The sequence below is a fragment of the Strigops habroptila genome, chromosome 2 (assembly GCF_004027225.2).
Source record: "Strigops habroptila isolate Jane chromosome 2, bStrHab1.2.pri, whole genome shotgun sequence".
NCBI classification, from domain to species: domain Eukaryota; kingdom Metazoa; phylum Chordata; class Aves; order Psittaciformes; family Psittacidae; genus Strigops; species Strigops habroptila.
This window is the reverse complement of record NC_044278.2, coordinates 93,006,081-93,023,883: the sequence shown is the minus strand read 5'-3', so window position 1 is coordinate 93,023,883 and position 17,803 is coordinate 93,006,081. Positions and strand designations below refer to the sequence as shown.

General features: G+C 41.1%; 1 protein-coding gene across 12 annotated transcripts in view; it reads left to right on the top strand.

Annotated features, from left to right (window-relative positions):
* ENOX1 (ecto-NOX disulfide-thiol exchanger 1) overlaps positions 1–17,803 on the top strand; it is a 376,319-nt gene that overhangs the window by 116,188 nt on the left and 242,328 nt on the right. For 9 of the 12 annotated variants that reach the window (XM_030473000.1, XM_030472916.1, XM_030472995.2 and 6 more), the window contains one exon: positions 3,077–3,154. The gene's annotated coding sequence lies outside the window, so the exon portion shown is untranslated. Of the gene's footprint in view, positions 1–1,795; positions 1,919–3,076; positions 3,155–17,803 lie in introns of all 12 variants that reach the window. The other 3 variants (XM_030472997.2, XM_030472952.2, XM_030472969.2) reach the window with 2 other exon arrangements.

The window sequence follows — 17,803 nt, the reverse complement described above, 5'->3', positions numbered from 1 at the left end:
GAGTTGTGTTGTGTGTTGGCTTCAGGTTAAGCTTTTCGTTATCGCTCTGATGTTCTGCAGACACCGCTGGTTACCCCCAGGTTTGCAGTACCAGCTTCTCCCACCAGTTAATGTGTATTTTATGAGCCCAGAGATGATGCTGTGGAGAGTGGAGCTGTACCAAGAAGAGTTGTTCCTGCTTGTCTTCATCCTTATCTTTTTTTTCTGTACTTGCAGTAGCTGAAGCGGGGGGAATGCTGTAGCTGTGGCAAGAAAAAGCAGCCCAAACTGCTGTATAGTGTGATGGCTGGTGTGCAAATTTACAACTGCCTGGGAGCAATATGTCAGCCATGTGTCTTCGGCTCCTCATGTACCAACTCTTCATGTTGCTTCTAAGAGAAACAGCACTAGTCTGTGATGTTCTATTAGAGGGCTGCAGATGGTATTGGCTGCCCCAAAAGTGGCATCTGTTTGGAGGTTGTCTTGCAAAGACTTTGGAGATTTTTCAAATTTGATCTCCCAGGTGGGATCAAATCAGTCACTAGGCATCCCCTTGTGCCCTGTGGGACAGACCCACAGCATCCTCCATCTTCCAGCACCTCAGTGGGTGCTAAACCACGAATTTCAGAACCATATTTCGTAAGCAATGCCTTATAGCTAACTTAAAGGTGAACTTCTCTTTCAGACGAGGTGACTGTGTGTTAGGTAGGATGAAGCTGTACCAACAAAACATCTTCTTTCCAAGAAAATCCCTTCCTGTAGGCGAGTCTTTAGTCATCTCTGTAACCTGTGTCATCCTCTCCTCCCTGGGGAGTCTTCTCGGTGACCTTTGCTATTCTACCAAGGCATCTCATAAATTATTATTCTTTTAAATGGCACTTAGCCTGTCGTAGTGGCTGCTAGCCTTCAAGATTTGCAGTCTACCCTGTAATTTTGTGAGGAAAAAAAAATGGTTGTGACAGAAGAAATATTGTACTTCACGATAAAACTACTTTTGTGTTTCTTTTTCCCTTCAAGTCATTCATATCCCTGTCACTAACCTCATCCAGGTCAAGGGCTTGAGGCAGAGAATGGGCATAATATTTTTGGTCAGACTGATGCATCTGAATATTACAAACATCTGTAATTTTGAAATTGAAATTAGCATTGTGTTAAATCCTCAGGCAAATAATATTAAGCCGTAATATATTACTGAAGTTTGCATTTCTTTTGGCAATTCAGACCAAGGCGCTTTTGGCTGGTTATTCCAGACATTAATGAATCCACTCACACAAAGGGAGCTGCTCCTTATGGCTGCAGATTGGATCCCAGATTCTGTGAACTTCATAGGAAATTCTGCAGGCCAAGTAGTTGAAATAATAAAGAAAAAATTAATCAGGCACACATTAAATGTGAAGCATGGAAGAAAACATCTGCAGCACTCGGTGGATGTCTGGATAACATACTTGCAGTGCTGTTTTGCCAGCTTACATCTGGAGTGGTTGATCAGAAGAGAACAGATGCTAGTGTGAAATAGGTCATCATGGCAGCAGGGCATCAGAACAGAGACATTTCCTTTTTTTTTTTTTCTTGCAGTAACAGCTATTCCTTTTTATTCACACCAATTATGAAAATGGTAGCTAAGTCTGAAATGTGAATGCATGTATTGTGACAAGCCAATACTCTTAAAGGGCATCAAGGTGAAAACTGGCCTAACTGGGAAGCTTCAGAGAAGCAGTCCTTTTGCAGTAGAGGCTGAATATCCTTTAACAGGCATAGTGACTATTTTTTGTTAAGATTATGATTTTCTTTCTCTTGCTTTATTTTTGTATTTTAGTAGAGATGTTACTGAACGCCTTCTTGGAGGCAAATGCACAGAAGCGGAGATGCTAATTCAGGGGAGTTTCATCAGTCATTTCAAAGCAGAGGTCACATAGATAAGAAAAATGAACAGTACACGGTATGTGAAGCAGTGACATTCAACGAGTCCTTGTCACTAGCAGCCATTAGCATGCAAGCCTACTGTTATGTTTCAGTGCTTTATGTGCTTTTCTTGACCAGGCGGGAAGCCTTTGGAGCACTGTAGCAGTTAATAACATACAAGTTATTGTTTCTTTCTTGAATGCCTTATATTTTTAGTACCATTTAGATGCTTCTCTGTCCCCTTGTGCTTCTAAAATTTTAAAGAGAACCAAAGAATGCATAATTTATATGTGTCCCAGAGGTAATGGAGTGACTCAATGATATCTGTGAAGGGGATGATTTTAAATTTCATGTCTTATGCAAGAGGTGATTTTTATATGAAAACTGCAAAATTGGCCTCGGGGATAGCCAGATAATTATCCTTACAATAACGGGTGTGGATTCCAGGGGGATTATAGGAGAAAGCTTTAGTTTCTTGTATCATCATCCCTTGTGTATCATGGTTGTCATAATCAAAAACATAGCAACTGATAGATCTTGGGGAATATAATTTGTATTTTGACTTAGAATAGCACATGCAGGAGGTGTGAAAAGACGGGTTTGCTTTGACTCTGTTGAAGAATTCATGCAAGACATGAGGCATTTGTTTACTGCTGAAATTCCTGCTTTCAGTTAAAGGAAAAAACAATTGTTTACCAATGTTGGGCAGAACCCATCGGTACATGCTTTGTCACACAGCACAGTTCCACTAGACTATTTCTGGTTTCATTTACCAAAAGCCTAGAAGTGCCATGGCTAGAAATAAATGTCTGCTTCTTTGATATGCTATATGTTTGAAAATGCACTTTAAGGTCTGTATTACAGACAGTTCAAAGGGAATATAAATTGGTGCAGTATTCTCTCTTTTTTCTTTTCTTTTCAAACCAGTCCCACACATTCATTGCATTTTTATCAAGACTGTTTTCAATAACATATCTTTAAAAACAACTTACCTATTTGTATTTGATGTAACTTGGACTTTGTTATATTTAAATAATGGTTGTGATCTTGTTGCTTCCATAGTTTAAAATGTTTAACATCCTCTAAACCAATTCTATGCTGACTTTTAGCACTGTGTATCCAAGGAAAGAGCTGATCTTATTTGCTTATCTTTTGGAAATGCTCTAGTTTTAATTATTCTGTCCACTTCTTGCAGGACTGGCCATGAGAATTTGCAGCGTTCCTTTGGAAATACCATGATGGGGCTGCTGAGAAGTCAGCTTCCTTCATACAGGTCTGTAAACTCTAGTGCATTCTGACTATTTCCCGTCCCCATTTGTTATCATCTTTTTTGTCTCAAATGCTTGCACACCAAATTAAAATCTAATTTTTTTCTGGAGCAAGAGTTGTGGAAAATTATTTTTGTTTCTTACAAAATGTTTAGGAAGTAACTCTGTTCTGTTATATAAATGTAGAGTAACCCATTCATCTTTCCTTTGAAGTGAATTATTTCAGTTTATAGAGTTGAACTGCAGAAAGAAATTGGGCCTGTAAGTCATTTTCACCTCACCACTATGTCTTTCAGTGTGTGTTGAAACTGCATTGCCCTAAAAGGCCCTGCAATCAATTGGTACTACCCGGGTTGCTGACATGCAAGCGGCTATCCCACAGCTATAGCTGTGGATGTTTCGAGAAGCACACTTAGCAAAGGGTCAGCAGAATTACTGGGGCTTCCGGGTCAGGAGGAGTTCAGGTTCATGGAAAGTTGAAGAAAATTAAAATAAAAGAAAAAGAACGTTGGTATTTAAGAGACTGTAAAAAGACCAGAATAATAATGGCTTGACTTTTGTAGTGTCAGCACGGCAAGGAGCGGTGAGGAGCCTGTAGCTAATGCTATGCCCTTGTCAGCCAGAACGATAGTGTTATAAGCACTGTGGTCCATGATCGCAATGATTTAGAGGGTAGAAAACACTCCCCTGCATTTCAATATGTTTTTCTATGCAGCTATATAACAGAGAAAAATTTGATTTCTTACTGCTTTCAAAGGTAGCACTGAACAGCATTTTTATAGAAATCTGCTCGGAATAACCAATGGGAATCAACTTTTCCATCTAGGTGGTCATACCCTGCTACCAGAACACACTCAGGGTCTGTGGGAGTTATATCTGGCCCTAAATAATAATTCTCAAGAATGTTCATGTTTGGAATATGGTCTATTTCATTCGCTTGGTTTACCTGAGAGCACTTTGGGTATTATTGCTTTCGGTTTTGCCTCTGTAGTCACTTGCTATTCCATTAGTCTGTAGGAATTCAGCAGGAAAAATGTCTTGTAAACCTTAAACAAAAAGAAAACCGGGTGGATTTAGGGGATGAGAGGTAGCCAAAACAACTTTTAATCCGTTCTTGGAAATTATGATTTGGTAATACTTTTTAAAGCTAACCCAGCTCCAAAATGCTTTAGAAACAACTTGAACCTAGATGTAAACCTCACAAAAGACTACAGCTTTCTTAATGAGCAAAAGTGCTAGACCAGACTGGGATACTGTAGATACAGATCTGATTGATGCCTCGGGCCTATGTAGAGTGAAAGATCTGTATTCAAAAATAAGTAGCTTTTCAGAGTAATTGCACAACCATTGAATGATCTGTGTCATGCTAAAGCTTTGACTGCCCTGTTTCTTTCTTTAATGATGGTATTCCTGAGGGCAAAATTTGTGTTTTTCTTTGGCGGGGGGCGGGGAGAGAAAGAAATGCAAACACTGAAAGACGTTTAGTATAAGGGAGAAAGCTTGTTGCACATGTTTGGCATTTGGGTTGTAAATCCTTTACTAGCAGCAGCAGCTTCATAAAACCTTCTTTTCCAGACCTGTCTTTGAGTGTTGTTTGAATCATGGCTCACCAAAGACTTCCAAGAGCTGCTGCAAATTTGCCGAACCAAAGTATGGTTGGGCCTGTGCCCTAATGAATTTGATATAAATGCAGTCAACAGTTGCGCAAAAAAAGCTTAGGCAAGTCATTTGTCTAAAGCACATTTTACAAGTTTCCTTGTTCACAAGTCTGATTACTGAAGAATAATGGCTTTGTGATACACATACAAACTTGTGTTGTTTAAAAGGAGAATAAATATGATATTAATTTGATATATGTACATATTAGATATATGTATACTAAGTGGCATAAAGTAGTTTGGGTATGGCTGTGCTGTGCCTTCATTATAATGCAGAAGCAAAGGAAAGCCAATTAAATTAAAAGGCAAGACATTTATACTGAAAAGGAGATAGAAGGTATAATTTCCCTTTGGAAAATATTACCCCAAGGTGTTATCAAAAGGTATTGCATTGAATCTTTTCAAGAAATAGATATTTACATCAATAAGAATGCCATCACAGATATATTTTTCATATTACACAGTTATAAAGCAATTACACAGCTTACACTGAAGGCTGAACTCACTGAGTGAGTGAAGCTTCTTCTGCAACTGTGTAGGTATCTCTTGTACCACTTCCCTGTAGCGTCTGGTATTGACATTGAAGAAAACCAGGATACTGATCTAGCCAAATAATTAGTTTAATCCAGTTTTTAACATTTATCACATGTTTTTTCCATTTATCCCATGTTTTCCACCACAAATTTAATGTATCTTTTCTTCTCCTCTTGCACAGTTCTTGTTTTCTTAATCTCTCTTTTATATGCTGCCTACAATCCCTCACCCATTCACCAGAGAAGCCTCCTTTCCTCTGACATATTTGTTACTTGTTCTTGCTTTGTTGGAGATTTATTCATTTATTGGTGGATTTTCTTAAATTTTTCTATTGGGGTCACTAAATGATGTATCTCTCCAAACACCCCGCGGGGTCTCCTCAGACCTTTGCTCTTGGCACCCCTATGGTGAAACAGCTGTCTTGGTTTTAGGGGGAGCAGAGAAAAACAAAGGCTATGAAAACAGTTCATGGCTTCTGCATTGGATGGGAGTCCCTCATCTCCAAGGGTTCGGCTGTCTGCCCTGTCCTCCTGTTACAGCCTCCTGGGCACACGGTCAGCCCAGGTCTGAATCCTAGGTGGTTTTTGGTGGAGGAAGTGCTACTCCGTTGTCTTGCTGCTTCTTCAGTAATGAAAACACAACTGGAAAAATGCCAATCTGTCAAAAGTCATGGTGGGGGAGGGAGAAAGGAGAGGAAGAGCCTAGGGAGAGCACTTTTTTCCATGAGAGCATGTAAGCATGGCAACCATATCTTTGATGTCTGTACCAGAGCTGCATGTGGACGTGGAGAGCCCTGCTGCTGCTGTATTAGGTACACATGCCTGCCTTAATGCCATGCTGCCAGAGAGGCCAAGCCCTCAATGCCGCTGAGCTTTGCTCAGCTGTCCCACCAGAGGCTGTGAAGGCAATGAAGTAGCTGCTTGCACGTGATGCATGGAGGTTGTCAAAGAGGAAGCGGGGAGAGCTGATGCATAAACCAGAACTGTGGGGGAGTGTGTTATCTTTGTGCACCCTATATGCAAATTACCTGGCTATGAAAAGGCTGAAAGGAAAGGGGATGTTACTACCTGGAAATGTGCCATGTGTGCATTTGATGCATATATTTGAATTATTGAACAGATGGAAACCAAATAGCCTGGTAGCGGAGAAAATCTATAAGCTAGATGCTGAAAAGAAATGTGGCAGAATAAAAAGGGAGGGTGGGGGAAGTAAATCTCACAAAGCTTCCATGGAGGGACAGTTGCATTTTATTACAACAGAAATTAAAACAAAACTGTGAGTTTGTAAAGGCTGTTGTGTCCAAATCATGGTTGTGCAAGCTAATATAAACACATACATGCATTTCTTATTTTCAAATGATGGTTCAGAGGGTGACCATACAACTTTGTGTTTTATGGCCCACAGCAAGACAAGGAGCAAGTGATTATTAGAAAAAATAAAATTACAATTTACTCACCTGAGTAAGAGCTGTGTCCAGAGCAAGAGTTTTGCAAGAGACTGAAATTAATACAAATACTGGGAAAATGAACCAACCAACCTAGCCATCACACTGACCTCCTATTGGCTCTTATGTTTTGAGTAGTTTACAAGGAATTTCTAGGAATAGTGGCAAATGCTTCCTTTGCTGGAGGAACAGCCCAGAAGCATGCTTATACCTGCCCGCTGTTTAATCATAGCTATGTCATAAATTGTGACCACAACGGATCATAATCCAATTAAAATTTTATTAATTATAGCAAGTAGAATATGAGCAAAAACAGCGCTGGACGACAGGGGAGTCTGCGCTCCGCCACTGCCGTGCTGAGCAGTTCAAACAGTCCCTTTTTATACATCTTTACTTCCGTGTTCATGAAGTAGTGGAGGTACTCTGCGCATGCTTCAGTTGTTCTTAGGGGGTCGTTTTCTACCTCCTGGTGGTCGTTGAGGCCGAAATAAGAAGTCTTTCTCCTTTATCCCATAGTTGACCCCTCATTCACATGTCCTTATCTGGGGTTGTTTGTCCTGTTTCTGTCGGTTCCTGGAAGTCTGGCGGTTATCTCGCGATTGTGGTTATCTTATCTTACTCAAGCAGTGTCCGGGTTTCTGTTTGCATAAGCGATTTCACATCTTTGTTGCCTAACCTTTACATTGAGCTTAACATAAATCTTAATAAACAATATCCTAGTCCATAGTTTCTCACAGCTACTTCCCAAAAAATCATAGAATCACAGAATGGTTAGGGTTGGAAAGGACCTTGGAATGGGAAAACAGTTGAGAGACTCCTGCAAACTATACACTGTCCATAGACTCAGATCAAGAGTAAGGCTCTTTACTAGCCTCACATCAGTGCCCATCATCTTCTGTTCCAAAGTGGCAATTAGATGATGATCTTTGCTGATCTCAACTCCTGGGGCATTACATAATGAAAAGAGGAGATCTTTATTGTCAATAGTTATGAACACCTTAGGGACACCAAAGATAATTTGGGTCATTTGACTGTGTTACCTACAAAAGAGCAAAGATGTCTAGATAATCTGTGAGAGATGTTTATCTAATCTTCTAGTGAGGGAGATTTCAGTGTCTTTTGCAGTCTTTTCTAGAGCTACACAATATGCAGTCTTTTCTAGAGCTACACAACACTTAGGGGGTATTTCTAAAATTAAAGTTACGCTTTATTTGCTCCATAGGAAACCATTTGGTGTCTTATTTATAGTGAAGATAGAGAATAGTTGAACATAACAGTCTTTCTGGTGATTTGTCAAATATTAGAAAGGCCAATGACTTTACACTGTAGTTTATTTACTTTGTTTATCTATTTTTCAGAATAAGCATTTGCAGATCCTGTAGGTCACATTCCAAAACCTTTTTTTCTGTCTTTCTCCTGTGTACCCGCATCCTTCATGTGTTGTTAACTTCTTGACTCAAGTGCCAGCTTTAAGAAGCTGAATATAGTCAATAAGACTTTCAGATGGATACAAATTATATAAGATAACCCCAGAATTTAGAAGCTCAATAATGAATTATGAAGGTATATCCTCAATTAAAATTACTCTGATCCATATTGTACCTCATCTTTGTCTAAGTGGAATCACTGCTAGTGTCTTGTCTCTCTTCAATCCTTTAAACTCTTCTCAGGATGATACTATGTAATGAATGGCGTTGTTGGAGAGACAATAAGTGTGCAACTTACTGTCCAGCATATGGATAATGACACATCTTGCACCTTTTTATTGCCCAAATTCTGGCCACACAGAGATATCTGAACCATAGATGAAGTGAAATGATGACTGTAGCACATTTCAGAAAGAGTAATTGTCCATTCAGGTCCCTTTAAAAGAAGGACATTAAAGAACTGCTAAGTTTTCTACCACTAAGGCCCTCAGAAGAATCAGTCACACATCACGAATAATAATAACAGAAGAGGGAGGACAGCTACTTGACTGAACATCATCAGTATTGACACCTTCCAGGAGGAGCAATCCGTAGTCCCCTTGACCAAAGCAGGTGTGACAACAAGATAAAAGTCATAAGCTACAGCTCCAGTAAGAGTCTGCTTGCAGTAGACAGAAAGATATGAATTGATTTCACTTCTGAAAGGCAGTTAAAACACCTTCTCCAGTGAGTGAAAGAGAAATCCACTGTCACTGCTACTGTCCATGTCTCCAGAAACAGCAGTGAAACTTGCAGTACTTGTTACTTTAAAACCCAAGGGGTGTTCAGATGGCAAAGTGCCAGCCAAAATGAACAGTTACAAAAAAAAGTCCTTTCTTTTTTCTACCACAGCCCAGCACAATGTTGGCAGGTTTATGTCCTTTCTCCCATGCTTTTAATCTAAAGTATACAGAAAGGCTACCAGTTCAAATGGTAATCATAACGGACTGTTTTTCAATTTGTGTACATGAGAGAGAATCATAGAATTGTAGAATCATTTAGGTTGGAAAGAACCTTTAAGATCATCAAGTACAACCATTAACCTAACACTACCACTAAACCATGTCCCTAAGCACCACATCTACATGTCTTTTCAATACCTCCAGCAATGGTGACTCAACCACTTCATTGGGCAGCCTTGACAACTCTTTTGGTGAAGAAATTTTTCCTAATATCCAGTCTAAACCTCCCCTGGCTCAACTTGAGGCTGTTTCCTCTTGTCCTGTCACTTGTTACTTGGGAGAAGAGACCGACCCTCACCTCACTACAACCTCCTTTCAGGTAGTTGTAGAGAGTGATAAGGTCCCCCCTGAGCCTTCTCTTCTCCAGACTAAACAACCCCAGTTCCCTTAGCCATTCCTCATCAGACTTGTGCTCCAGATTCTTCACCAGCTTTGTTGCCCTTCTTTGGACCTGCTCCAGCACCTCAATGTCTCTCTTGTGGGGGGTCCAAAACTGAACACAGTATTCAAGGTGCAGCTTCATCAGCTCAGTAGAGGGCGACAATCACTTCCCTGGCCCTGCTGGCCACACTCTTTCTGAATGATGGTGAGTTGGATCCTGCAATGGATATATTTGCAATGCACACTTTGGCATTGAGAGTCCTAAAATATACTGCTCCAGAATGATTCAGGTTTCTAGGGTCAATTATTGTTTCAGAAAAGAGATAATATAGAGAAATTTATTACTAGATGCCACAAGTGAAAAAAGAAAGCAACACCAAAAGCAAAACTGAAAGGGAACCACATCAACATTAATAGGAGTTGGTTGACTCTATAGAAAAAATTATCCAAGATTGGCTGTAGGCAACCATTCAGGAAATAGTGTGTTCCGACTTAATGTCATCGATCCCACATTTGGGGGGGAAAAAAAAAAAAAAGACCAATGAATATTGTGCTCAAGAGGCTTTGTAAGAATCAGAGAAAATCTTGACTGGGCAGTTTGCTCAAACAGCAAAAATGAAAGTAGAAAGATGAAAGAATATCTTGGGCTGAGCCACTCTTTAACTTTGAGCTTCCAGAATACTATTAAAAATTAATCAGCGAAAAGGTAATACATACTATTGCCCAAAATATCCTGGAGAATGTATTATTCTCCAGCTAACTGGTCACAATTTTTTTCCCTAGAATCATAGAAAATTAGCAAGTAGCTTGAGGGCCTTGCAGCTGCATCAGCTGTACTGACACTCTTCCCATCAGTGCTGTGACTGACCTGTTTCTAAGGGCCTCCACTGATGGAGATTCTCTGAGCAATACATTCCAAGGCCTAATTTTCCGTACTGTTTTTTTCTTTCCTTAACCTGCAAGTTACTTATGTCTTACCCACAATGAACAAGAGTAAGTTATTCCCTTTTTCCTTGCAATCATCTCTAATATTCTCAGGGTCTTTTGTCATGTTTCCCCAAGTCTTGTCGTCTTTAAATTAAACAACATTTTGCTCCATAACTTTTTGTTGTGTTTTGTAGAGTACTCGCTGTTAATAAGTCACATCCTCCTTAAAATGTGGCTTCCAACACTGCATCTAAGGTTATGGTTGAATTCTTTCCACTGTGAAGTAATAAAGGAGAATTCCCTCATGTGTCTTGTAGGTAGCATTGTCCTTTAGATTTCCAATTTGACATTCATACGTATGTGACGGTGAGTCTGTTGAAGTTTGTGATCCACTGGATAACCTCAGATCTTTCTTAGCAAGACTAGACCTATTTGGCTATTTCCTACTGAGCCTTTGCTGACTTGACTGTTTCTGACCTCACCTCTCAAAGATAATAGCCATCAGTGCTAACATTCCCTCAGTCAGTTTTCTGCATATTCTAGGGTGAAATTCATAAGACCCATCCAATTTGAAAAATTTTAACTTATCTCAGTTTTCTCTAATCTACTTATTATGACCTGAATTTCTAGTCCTTTGTCTTCACTGTTAGCTGTTCTGGCTTTCTGATCACAGCTGATCTTTCAAACAGCTTTTCCTCCCACTGAGTAGCAAGTCAACTCTTCTCATTATTGCTAATAGTGATATTCTTACTATTGCACTTAGTTGTTTTCTTAGGAATGTTTTCTACTTTTACATCTCCTTACGAAAAGTACGTTGTAGTGTTACATGGACTAGAGGAAGGGCTTTGAAAGAGTGCTCACAATTTTCATATGGGACTCCGCAGAGGCACTAGATTTGCAAGAGCAATTGAAGACAGTTATAGCAGTACTTGACAGGTAACACAAAGATGTCCCTATTCTTCTAGTCTCAGTGGAAACCTGACTCGATCTAATTAATAACAAGGAAGCAGCACCAAAGAGAATAAAGAAGAACATTTCAGTGGGACCAAGGATCTTCAAAGCAAAGGTCATATGTTATATCAAGGAGAAAGCTGAATCTGAAATACAGCATCTTGTTAATAAAATTGACTGACATCATGTGTTTTGCTTAGAGAAGGCTTAATTTCTTCATAATGCTATTCTTCTAATGTTTGAAAGACACCAATTCACTTATGCAGTTATGCACAATGTACTGTTTTTCTTTCACTCAATGAAAACATCCCAAGTGTTCTTATATTTGATTCTTCTCTCCTCACACAGCCTTTTTACTGTTTTGACGTGTCAAAGAAACAAGGAGAGAAGGGAAAGGAGGTGATTGCAGAGTAGAAAGTTAAAGACATAGCATCTTGTGCAATGAACTCTTAACACCGTTATCAAATATTCCTTCATTTCATTGGGTTTTTTTTTTTGGTGTGTGCGTGAGCTATTCAGCAATGTCTCTGAAATCCTGGCCAAAGTTCTACAGACCAGTTGCTGACAGGTTCTCATGGCAGTCACACATGAGTGAGATCTATCAAATACACTATCTGGTCCCAATGAAGTGTAGATATACAGAGAGAGCTGGTTGTCCTCTTGTTCTGGGGCACAGAGCATTTTCAGCCTCTGATCTTTCTATAATCCATACAGGAGCATTCTCCTTTAATGCTAGAGACCTTTGCCTCCAGATTTTATAATGGTCAGTCCCGCAATCCTTTCTCCATTAAAGCATCTTTGATTTTTCCACCTCTGTAGGTTCAAGTGAGTGGAGATTTCTGTTGGGAAGTTTGTCTCTGTCAAGAGCCATACAGCCAGCAGGCAGCTTGCAGTGCCATAGGACAGGCTTTCAGAAAAAAACCTCAGTGTTTGATAGCCAAATACAACATGCTATTTTAAGGTCTTTAAGTTATAATAAAAACCTGACAAGTCTATGTGGGTGTCCTTTATGACAGCATTTTGTTTGCTTCTTTGAAGACATTTCACTGCACATGCTGAGCATTTACTGGACTGCTGACAGTCTCACCACTGAATGCATGATATGCTTCAGACTGTGGAGCCTAAATCAAATCTGGACTCTGCTCTGCAATCCCAGCCTCTCCCCAGCATATGATCAGGCTACGGACTTTTTGCCTGGCACTCCCAGGAGAGAGCTGTAACTCAGCAGCCTGTGGCCTTTGTTCCAGGGTCAATTCCTCACTCCCTTAGTTCTCCTTCTGTACTCCCTCCTGCAAAATTTCCCCAAATGTTTGGAACGCTCAGTTTATACTTATTCACCAGGATTCTACAGATACGTAGCAAATACAAGACAGACTAGGGGCAATGTGGGCCCTCTCCGGAAGCTATCAGGAGAAGTGGCTACCACAGATTTGGAGAAGGCTGAGGTTCTTAATGACTTCTTTGCCTCAGTCTTCGCCAGCAAATGCTCTGACCACATCACGAAAGTCTTGGAAAGCAAATGCAGGGACTGTGAAAATGAAGACCGTAGGCCCACTGTAGGAGAGGATCAGGTTCGAGACCATCTTAAGAACCTGAACGTGCACAAGTCCATGGGACCTGATGAAATCCATCCACGGGTCCTGAAGGAGCTGGCGAATGGAGTTGCTAAACCACTGCCCATCATATTTGAAAAATCGTGGCAGTCAGGTGCAGTTCCCAATGACTGGAAGAAGGGCAATATAACCCCCATTTTCAAGAAGGGGAAGGTGGAAGACCCGGGAAACTACAGACCAGTCAGCCTCACTTCTGTGCCTGGCAAAATCTTGGAACAGTTTCTCCTGGAAAACATGCTAAGGCACATGAAAAACAATGAGGTGGTTGGTGACAGCCAACATGGCTTCACTAAGGGGAAATCCTGCCTGACCAATTTGGTGGCCTTTTATGATGGAGCCACGGAACTGATGGACAGGGGCAGAGCAGTTGACGTCATCTACCTGGACTTGTGCAAAGCATTTGACACTGTTCCGCATGACATCCTTGTCTCTAAATTGGAGAGACATCAGTTTGATAGATGGGCCACTCGGTGGATAAAAAACTGGCTCGATGGCCACACGCAAAGAGTTGTGGTAAATGGCTCGATGTCTAGTTGGAAACTTGTAATGAGTGGTGTCCCTCAGGGGTCAGTGTTGGGACCTCTCCTGTTCAACATCTTTGTCGGCGACATGGACAGTGGGATGGAGTGCGCCCTCAGCAAGTTTGCCAACGACACCAAGCTGTGTGGTTTGGTTGATATGCTGGAGGGAAGGGATGCCATCCAGAGGGACCTTGACACACTCGTGAGGTGGGCCGATGCCAACCTTATGAAGTTTAACCAAGCCAAGTGTAAGGTTTTACACCTGGGTTGGGGCAATCCCAGGCACTGCTACAGGTTGGGCAGAGAAGAGATTCAGAGCAGCCCTGCAGAGAAGGACTTGGGGGTGTTGGTTGATGAGAAGCTTAACATGAGCCGGCAGTGCGCGCCTGCAGCCCAGAAAGCCAACCGTATCCTGGGCTGCATCAAAAGAAGTGTGACCAGCAGGTCAAAGGAGGTGATCCTGCCCCTCTACTCTGCTCTTGTGAGACCTCACTTGGAGTACTGCATACAGTTCTGGTGTCCTCGACATAAAAAGGACATGGAGCTGTTGGAGCGAGTCCAGAGGAGGGTCACAAGGATGATAAGAGGGCTGGAGCACCTCCTGTATGAAGACAGGCTGAGAGAGTTGGGGCTGTTCAGCCTGGAGAAGAGAAGGCTGCGTGGAGACCTCATAGCAGCCTTCCAGTATCTGAAGGGGGTCTATAAGGATGCTGGGGAGGGACTCTTCCTTAGGGACTGTAGTGGTAGGACAAGGGGTAATGGGTTCAAACTTAAACAGGGGAAGTTTAGACTAGATATAAGGAAGAAGCTCTTTACATTGAGGGTGGTGAAGCACTGGAATGGGTTGCCCAGGGAGGTTGTGGATGCTCCATCCCTGGCGGTGTTCAAGGCCAGGTTGGACAGAGCCTTGGGTGATATGGTTTAGTGCTAGGTGTCCCTGCCCATGGCAGGGGGGTTGGAACTAGATGCTCTTAAGGTCCTTTCCAACCCTTACTATTCTATGATTCTATGATTCAGGTGCTTAGCGAGAGTCCACAGACCTACAGATAAGGGTTTACATCTACACAGTTCAGTACTAGTGGATAGGAGTTGCCTCTGCATATTTTCCAAGCCAACCAGAAGCTGTGTAGCACAGTTAGCGTGATGCTGAGTACAAGCTAATAAATTACCATGACTGACGGTATTTATTAGCTCTGACTCAGTGCAGTTAGCTTGGCCTCAGCACTGCTAGTAAGTTTATGTGTCTTTCTGTTGTCTCCTCCCCTGAGCAGAACAATCCTGAATTTGGTCAGTGTGGGCCCAGCAGGCTGATGTCAACATCCAGACTGTGCAGGCACATGCTCTGGTAGGCTTTGCCCAACACTTAAAGCACAATAGATCCCTGGAAAAAATTGCTCTATGAGTAGTGGAGAAGCCTCTTTTCATGGATTAGTGTCCCCTGTCCCCTAAAACTCCCATCTCAGTTTTCCGGCACCCCATCATGTCCCTGCAGGCAAGGGCAGCCCACATTGTGGAGGCACATCCATGCCAGCCAGCAGATCTGCCCACACCTTCCCAATGGCCTTTCCCAGGCAGAGTTTATGTTGGCTGCGCTGCTTGCCTTCCTCTCCGTAGGCAGCAATTTGTGTGCTGCTTCACTGTCTGTCTGCTGGTTTTCATTAAACTTCTAGTAATGAAATTACCTCTTGTGATTTCTCTCCAACTTTTACGCTGGCTTGAAAGTGGGTTCAAATTTGCTACTGCACCAGCTCTGCCAATGAAGGTGTAATAGATGGACAGGCAGAGGTTCAGTTAAAAATAACCAGAGATAATGAAAATCGTACCTGCTCTTTGCTCTTGGGCTGCATTTTTATATTATTTTGATACTATATTATACAGATCTGATCTTGGAGCATACTGCCTTCAAGCTCTCATTTCCACACTCATCATGAGAAGTTACCCTCCCTTCGGCTAGGCTGAGTGGCTCAGCAGCTTCTTTCTAAATTGGATCTGAGAAATGATTCATGTTAAAAGAGCCTTTTTTTAAAATTATTATTTTTTAAATTTTTTTTTTAATGTATGGTTTTGGGCATGGCCAGGCAAATGCTTGAACTGAGGCAACTGAAGGGATGTGGTGGAAGGGAGAATGGGTGAAGAACAAGGCCCTCATCTACTCAACAACATCTAGGGCTTTATATCCCTCACTGCAGTGCTGTTATCGCAGAGGTAAATCTCTGCTCCCTAGTCCCCTTACTTCTACATGTTTTATCTCCACAGTTTCGTAGCTTGTAGGACCTTGTCCCAGGAGAGAAACTGCCCTATTGGCCCCAAATTAAACTATAAAAAAGTGAATGTGTTAACTATTGGAAACATTGTAACTAAAAAACCCCATGAATTTGGCGTGTTCTTTATGTCATTTTGCATTTGTGGCAGTGCAGCTTTCATGGTTGCATGATGTCTTCAGCACTTTGGTGTTCATATTCCTTGGGCATTATGGGAGATAGCCAAAAACTTGCCCTTTCAAGAGGCGAAGGAAAGAACAAAACAATTTGATCTCAATGAAGTTGAACTGTGCCATGATCTGTAGCTGAGCCAGCTGCTTTAGGTATCAAAAATATAAGAAAATAATCGGGGAATTGGAGTTTGGCTGTAGGAAATCACTAATATAACGAGGAACGTAAGTCCCATTGCCCTCATGTTTATTTTGTTTTCCTTGGTGGAAAGAGTTGACTGATGTGACTAGAGCATTTTGTACCTGGGAGTATTACCAACTTCTTAATCAAGGAAGTCTGAGTACTTTGACTACATTGCCATGCTCTAAGTCATCCCTGCTCCCCACTCCAACTGAGATAGTTTATAGATTGGACAAGGTTTGAAATAACTCTCATTTTCAAAGCATGGTTTTGTGAAGGAGCGAAGAGCAGTTACTGCTTTAAGAGAATCTGTCACCTTGTCCTCTAGAAGAAAAGCAACAACAATCTTTTCCAATAATGGACCTGTTATCTCTCTCCTGGAATTTATCAGGCAAGAAACATATTGATCCAATTTGCAGGTTGCAGCCTGTAGTTCTCTAAACATGTCCAAACCCCTAGCACATGATGATGGCCAGAACTTACTTTGCATTTAGTTTGCAGACGTGTACCTCCCCCTCTTTCTCCCTTGTGGGCTGCTGTTCTCTTTACGATCTAAGCAACCTAAAGCGGAAGAAAGATTCCTCTCTTTCAACTAATTCATTTTAACTCTGTTCTTTATGAAATTTTCTTACAATATTTTTCCTCTGTGGTCTCTCACCAGCTGTGAATTTGGAGCAAAAAATAGTGCATGCAAGTATTTATATCCAAGAAAAATATGCTTAATTGGAGTTAAAAAAAAACCTAGAAACTTTATTCATTATTTATAAATTGTTGTCATTTTTTAATATTCCTTTTGGAGCCAGTATTTTTGTTTGCATGGAGGTGGCACTTCCCTTTTAATCTCTGGGTCTACTTTTTAAGATTGCTTTTCAAGATAACTGACACCTTATCCTTCTCCGAAGATCACGTTGTAATGATTCACTTGCTTTACCTCTCATTATGAAACAAAAATGAATGCTAAATCATTCATTTTCTGATTGATTCAGAGTGAGAAAGATAAATCTTCCTTGTTTGTTAGAAATCATTTATAGAGGCTACTATGGCAACAAAATTAATGACAAACAAGGAGGTTGTTAATTAATTGTTCAGGCTGACTAGAATAAGAAAATCCTGAGTCTTTGCTGAATCCATTTACTACCATTCCAATAGCACTTGGTTATTTGTTTGAAGAGTTTGTGCATCTTTTTACTGTGCTGGGAAGAAAAAAAAAAAGGTTTTACGATAGTAGAATTAAAAGAGTGCAGGAGCTCCATTAGCCTTCCCCCTGTGATCCCACTGGGCATGATCACTAAAGTTTGGGTTGTGCTCACAATGATCCCCTCTGCTGCTGATAATTTGATGAATAAAGCAGTTAATGCCTTTAGGCCATTAAGGACATAAATAGGAGTAAGCCCTGCCTCGAGTGGCTTATAGTCTGCAAAGCTGATGATACATGCCAAGCAAAAAGTAACACTTTGGGATGCAGGCAAAAGGGTGATTCTAATTGCTTTTTAAAATAGTCATGGGTTGCTAGCAGAGATATTATGTTGATATGTGTTACTGGGCATGCGATGAGGGGAAGAATACATATTGTCGCCAGGAAGAG